Source organism: Penaeus monodon, chromosome 4 (genome assembly GCF_015228065.2).
Source record: "Penaeus monodon isolate SGIC_2016 chromosome 4, NSTDA_Pmon_1, whole genome shotgun sequence".
In the NCBI taxonomy this organism is placed as follows: Eukaryota; Metazoa; Arthropoda; class Malacostraca; order Decapoda; family Penaeidae; genus Penaeus; species Penaeus monodon.
The window spans coordinates 24486535-24494034 of NC_051389.1; the positions used below are offsets into that span (position 1 = coordinate 24486535).

At 34.9% G+C, this 7500-nt stretch overlaps 3 non-coding genes across 3 annotated transcripts; all 3 read right to left on the bottom strand.

The window, feature by feature from the left end:
• Positions 1 to 3790: 3790 nt before the first annotated feature.
• On the bottom strand, positions 3791 to 3863 carry Trnar-acg. The gene has a single exon. It is a non-coding gene; the product is annotated as a tRNA-Arg (tRNA).
• A 1043-nt stretch (positions 3864 to 4906) lies between these two features.
• Trnar-acg lies at positions 4907 to 4979 on the bottom strand. The gene has a single exon. It is a non-coding gene; the product is annotated as a tRNA-Arg (tRNA).
• Positions 4980 to 5895: 916 nt separating this feature from the next.
• Positions 5896 to 5968, bottom strand: Trnar-acg. The gene has a single exon. It is a non-coding gene; the product is annotated as a tRNA-Arg (tRNA).
• Between the last annotated feature and the right edge of the window lie 1532 nt (positions 5969 to 7500).

Below are 7500 nucleotides of genomic sequence, written 5' to 3' on the forward strand. Positions count from 1 at the left end.
ATATATATATATATATATATATATATATATATATAAATATATATATGTACATATAAAAAGAAAAACATCCACAATAAGAAATGAAACAAAATCGTAACGATTCAAACTCTTTCCAACTCTTTCGATTAATATAAATAGATCGATTTCGTTAAATTTGATCAATTTCGCTTAATTATTCGTCTAAAGAGGGACTCGTGACCAATTGTGACCAATATGGTTTTGTTTCATTTCTTATTGTGGGTATTGCCCTTTTCATCTGCTACACACGTTACTATGTTTGTGTTCATATATATATATATATATATATATATATATATATATATATATATAAATGTGTTTATATATCTATGTATACATATATAACCACATGTATATGTGTATTTATTTATATATGTATATTTACATATATAATGTGTATAGATAAATATGTATATATGCGCGCGCGCGGGCGATGTGTGTGCATGAATGCACACACTCATGTGTGCACGTGCGTGGATTTACATTAATTAGGTAAGTCTAATCTAGTGGGTGACTCTATCGTTGGTTGGAAACTACCAACAGTGATTACCTAACCAACTACTCCCTGCGGAAGGGACATTGGTCAGCCACCCCTTGTCTACATGTCAGCTTGCCGCCAAGAAGTTTATCAAACACCGCATCGGTGATGGCACACGTATCCACACACACACACACACACACATTAGGGAAAGTGAGTATATACCTGTGTATTGTAACTTTACTTTGTAGGATTAAAACTGCAAAAAAACTCGCATTCATCTTCGTTCTGTATCCATCCTGTGCATTTTACTTGGTGCGAGATCCATTCTAATTTTCCTGACGCGCCTGTAATAAAATCTGGTTTGCATATCCCCTGCACTGTTGTTTTGAAGAATCTCGTTGGCATCTGCGTTAGTCCGTCCACTTCGCTGCCACTTTTGCCGTTACGTGCATAAAACGAAGCAAGAAGTCCCAAAAATTTCCTTTCCTTGTGGCTTTCATTTGGCTTTAGAACAGATGCGACTTCGGTTCTCATCACATTTACTGCAATGGCATGCATGAGCTGTGCATATGTGTGCTTTTATATATATTCAATATTGATTTACTTATTCATATGCATACCCACAAACGGATACATTCCTAGTTGATCAGAGCATTTCAATTCAAAATGATTGAAGTCAGCAAGTGCGTGACGATAAACAAACATGCCAAGATTCGAACCTGGAATCTTCTGATCCGTAGTTAGATGCGTTATCCGTTTCTTTATATAAGAAAACTTTGTATTTTATTGTCTGGATTTGAAGGAAAAGACTCTTGCATTTTGGGTAAAACTAATATTTCGCTAAAAGAGAGCAATCAAAATCATGCGCCGCCCAAAGAAGTAGGGGTCATCTATCTATCTATCTATATCTTATATCTATCTATCTATCTATCTATCTATCTATCTATCTATCTATCTATATATATATATATATATATATATATATATATATATGTGTGTGTTGTGTGTGTGTGTGTGTTTGTGTGTGTATCTATGTATGTAGTATGTATTTCTGTATATATATATATATATATATATATATATATATATATAATTGTGTATAGATAAAATCTGTGCATAAATATATGTATGTATATATATATGAATAAGTGTGTATACATAACATATGTATATATAGACAAATATATGCTTATATATGTTCATATATACATATATGCACACATATACATGTATATATCAAGTATATGTGCATGTGTGTATGTATACATATCTATAAGTACGTATAATCAGCAAAAATAACAAGTGTGTGAATCGTTCTATAATTTGTCATGTAATAAAGGTCTTATCTGTCGTTTTATCGAGCCCCCAGTTCCGTTCCAAAAGCTAATTATTACCATGCTACTTTTCGGAACACAACAGTAAAATGTTGATTTTGACCAAAATTGTCTTCCCTCAAATGCACAAAAAAGTTTATATCTATGTTCATATACTAATACGGTATGTGGTCTGGTGCATGGGATAACGTGTCTGACTACGAATCAGATTCCAGGTTCGAGTCCTAGCAAGGTCGAAACGATTTTTGCGAGCGCTACCAACACACTATATCACCTTATATATTCTAACTTTCTTTAACCTTTGAACAGAAATGCAATGCACAGACAAAAAATATGTGGTTATATGTATCCGTTACCCAAATGAGATCGCCATTGATCAACTGAGGACCTCTGGTCTTCAACTGATTGATGGCGATCTCATTTCGGGACGTTGAGGGCCGACCAGAACGTGCTTCACTCTCTACTGATGTGCAGCTATCTTTGAAGCAGTTGTACCACTCTTTTTATGTGTGTGTTTCCCAGTCGTATTGCCCATTCCTTCTTCCTCGAATACCTGAGAAATCTTACGGTTCGTTTCTACCTGGGAATCTCCAAGCTTAACACAAACTTTGATGTAGTATCGTTGAACATGTTTTTCCGTCATTTTGTCAAAAACTAAACTCCGGCGGCATTTACTCATCCTCACTTATTGCCCGTTTGCTTTCGACTGACAGCTTCTGTAGATTAGAAGAAATTTACGCATACAAATTAGGAACGTCGACGCATATGCACTAAATGACAGCTTCATTTGTTTACGCACAAATAAGTCGGACACTTTTGAACATACCTCGTATGTGTGAGTGTGTGTGTGTGTGTGCGTGCATATATGTGTAAATATATAGATGTGTGTGGGGTGCAGAAATATAGATGTGTGCGTGTGTGTGACTTTATGTATATGTGTGTGAGTGAATATGAATATATATATATATATATATATATATATATATATATATATATATATATAATATATATATATATAATTTATATATGTCATAGTATTATATATATATATATATAAATGTATATGTGCATATTAGTATATATATGAGTATATACAAATATATATATGCTATATATTATATATATATTTATATATATATAATTTGTGTGTGTGTGTGTGTGTGTGTGTGTGTGTGTGTGTGTGTGTGTGTATGTATATAGTGTAATGTCAAGTAAAATACTTTTCATAAGACCAAGATAATGTTAGCAGGAACGAAGGTTTTCGGCATAGTAGGGTGAACAGATATCTTTAGCTTGTTAGGGAGTGCCCAACCTGAGATATTTACCATGGGGTAGTTTGAAGTTCAAATTGGCTATACGCCATCAAACGACTCTCACTCCCCAGGCAGGTATGTCGTCGAAGTCGGCTAGCTAGCAGGCAGTCCACCTCCAGCAAAGTTAGTGACCTCCAGCAAAGCTAATACATATATATATATATATATATATATATATATATATATATATATATATATATATATATATATATAAGTGAAAGTGAGAATATGTGTGCCTGTATATTGTAACTTTATTTTGCAGGGTTAAAAATGCAAACGACTCGCATTCATCTTTGTTTTGTACGTTTAACTGATACAAGGTCCATCCTTATTTTCCTGACACGCCTGTAATGAAATCTGATTTGCATATCCCCTGTAAAGAAGCAATGTTGTTTTGAAGAATGTCCTCATTGGTATATGCGTTACCCTTCACGGTCTATCGAATGTCACTCCCGCCCTGCCTCGGCGCCACCCTCTCCGTTACGTGCATAAAGTCCCAAAATACCCCTTTCTTTACAGTAGTGTATGTGTGTGAATATATAAATTCAATATTGGTTTACTTATTTATACACACACACACAAAGGATCATATTTCTATTTGATCAGTGCATTTCTATTCAAAATGAATCAACTCAGCAAGTAAACGACCTTGCCAGGATTTGAACTTGGAATCTTCTGATCCGTAGTCAGACGCGTTATCCGTTGCGCCACAAGGCCGTATTTATGCAAGAAAATAGTTTATTTTACTGTCTGGAATCGACAGAAAAACACTACCCAAAGAAACAGGTAAGTATATAAATAAGTAAATATATATGTATATATATATACGGAAAGGAAATAGACACATTTCGGTTAATTTAGTCCATTTCGGTTGGTAATATATATATATAAATGTGTATATATAAGTAATATATATGTATATGTATTCATATAAAATCCGTGTGTGTGCTCATATGCGCGGGATGTGTATGTGAACGCCTGCGGATTTGCTAAATATGGTAATAGGTGAGTCTATTGTAGATATGATGGTGGGTTGAGATCCACCAACAATGATTACCTAACCAACTGCTCCCCTGGGGAAGGAGCATGGGTTAGCCATCCCAGTATAAAGACAGCCAAATATATGATGTCATCATACCGCCAAGTAGTTCGTCTTACACCTCATGATGGCACAAATATGCATGCATACATGAATACACACACACACACACATGAGGGAAAGTATTGTAACTCTTCTTTGCAGGGTAGAAACTGTAAACGAGTCCTCTTCGTTCTGTACCCATCCTATACATTCCAACTGATACGAGATCCATCCTTATTTTCCTGACACGTCTGCAATAAAATTTGGCTAGCTCGCTGCCGCCCTCGCCTTTACGTGCTTAATGCGTGGCAATAAGTCCCAAAATTTCCCTTTCCTTGGCTTTCCCTCGCCTATCGAGCAGTTGCGACTTATCACATTTATTTCAATGGCATTCATGAGTTGTGTAGATGCCACTGCCTTCATAAAGGCAGTGATATTGCATTTATAAAGTTGCGCGGCCATCTAACTATTAAGCATAAAAAAGTGTTTTGTGTGTGGGGGCATGCGTGCATATATATATATATATATATATATATATATATATATATATATATATATATATATATTCAATATTGGTTTAATTATTTATATACATACACAAACGATTACATTTCTAGGTGATAAATGCATTTGAATTCAAAGTTATGCAAGTTATCAAGTGATATTGCATGATTATAAACGACCTTGCCAGGATTCGAACCTGGAATCTTCTGATCCGTAGTCAGACGCGTTATCCGTTGCGCCACAAGGCCATATTTATTCAAGAAACCAGTATATTTTACTACGTCTGAAAAGAGACTTACTTACATTTGGGAAAACTAACATTTCGCCTAATGATAGCAAGTAAAGAAAAAGAAACAAATTTATGCACCACCCAATAAAGTAAGCATGTCTACAAATGTATATTTTTATACATGTCAACATATGTATGTATAAATGTATATGTACGTATATATGTGTTTGTATATATATAAAAGTGTATATATATGTACATATACTTTCATATTGTAGTGACAAGAAAACTACTTTCAACTATCCATAAGAACAATGTAATGATTGCAGGTTTTCGGCATAGAATGGTGGGCGGATGTCGTTAGTTTGTTTGGAGTGTTATGGAACGCCTAACCTGAGATATTTGCCATCGGGTAGTTTCAGGGTCGTCGAAGTCGGCTGTCAGGGAGTCTACGACCAGCAGTCGAGTTAGTAACAGGGTACATATGTATTTTTATTGTTTTCATTTTTATCGTTCTTTATAAACAGAGTCCTCTACATTTTTTACGTTCTTATAAGGAATGATATCATAAATTACTCTCATTTTCATTTACATACGCTAAGTCCTCGGTACTGCTGCTTAACTATTTTACAGCCTCTGTCTCCTGAAATGTTATAAATAAAATGTGATTTGCACTTCCCTTGTAGAGAGACGATCACTTTTGTTTTGAAGAATGTCCGCGTTAGCATCTGCATTACGCTGTTCCTTTCTCGGTCTATAGTGTTCCCCCACCCGGCCCCGCTACCAAAATTTCCCTTTCCTTACGGCAGTGTGTGTGTGTGTTCAGTATTGGTTTGCTTATCCATATACATACACGAACAAACATATTCCTAGCTCACCAGCGCATATCAATTCAAAATTATTCAATTCATCAAGTGATGTTGCCTGACGGTAAGCGACCTTGCCAGGATTCGAACCTGGAATCTTCTGATCCGTAGTCAGACGCGTTATCCGTTGCGCCACAAGGCCATATTTAGCAAGGAAACCTTTGTTTTATTTTCTGGATTTGACGGAAATGATACTTGCATTTGGGGTAAAACTAATATTTTGTAGATTGGAAAAAAATACGCATACACATTGGGAACGTCTACGTATATGCATTAAATGACGGTTTTGCAGCTTCATTTGTTTACGCACAAAAAAGTCGGACGCTTTTTAAACGCACCTCGTGTGTGTATGTGTGAGTGTGTGTGTGTGTGTGTGTGTGTGCGTGCGTATATATATATATATATATATATATATATATATATGTATATATATATATATATATATATATATATATATATATATATATATATATATGCATGTGTGTGTAAATATATAGATGTATGTGGTGTTCAGAAATATAGATGTTTGCATGTGTGTGACTGTGTGTATATGTGTGTGTGAGTGAAGGTGATTATTTATATGCCTAACTCCGACGGCATTTACTCATCCTCACTTATTGCTCGTTTGCTTTCGACTGACAGCTTCTGTAGATTAGAAGAAATTTACGCATACAAATTAGGAACGTCGACGCATATGCACTAAATGACGTTCTAGCAGCTTCATTTGTTTACGCACAAAGTCGGACACTTTTGAACACACCTCGTATGTGTGTGTTTGTGTGTTTGTATGTGTGTATGTGTGTGTGTGTGTGTGTGTGTGTGTGTGTGTGTGTGTGTGTGTGTGTGTGTGTGTGTGTGTGTGTGTGTGTGTGTGTGTGTGCGTGCGTGCATATATGTGTAAATATATAGATGTGTGTGGGGTGCAGAAATATAGATGTGTGCGTGTGTGTGTGACTGTATGTATATGTGTGTGAGTGAAGGTGATTATATATATATGCCTGTATTTTTTAACTTTACAGATTTAAAACTGCAAACGACTCCCATTCATCTTCAAAGATAGGTATGTATGTTTGCGTGTATGTATATATATGTATATATACAAATATATATGCATATATATATATATATATATATATATATATATATATATATATATATATATATATAGTGTAATGTCAAGTATAATACTTTTCATAAGACCAAGATAATGTTAGCAGGAACGAAGGTTTTCGGCATAGTAGGGTGAACAGATATCTTTAGCTTGTTAGGGAGTGCCCAACCTGAGATATTTACCATGGGGTAGTTTGAAGTTCAAATTGGCAATACGCCATCAAACGACTCTCACTCCCCAGGCAGGTATGTCGTCGAAGTCAGCTGGCTGGCAGGCAGTCCACCTCCAGCAAAGCTAGTGACCTCCAGCAAAGCTAATACATACATATATATATATATATATATATATATTATATATATATATAATATATATATATGTATATTATATATATATATATATATATTATAATATATATATATATAAGTGAAAGTGAGAATATGTGTACCTGTATACTGTAACTTTATTTTGCAGGGTTAAAAATGCAAACAACTTGCATTCATCTTTGTTTTGTACCCGTCCTGTACGTTTAACTGATACAAGGTCCATCCTTATTTTTCTGACAC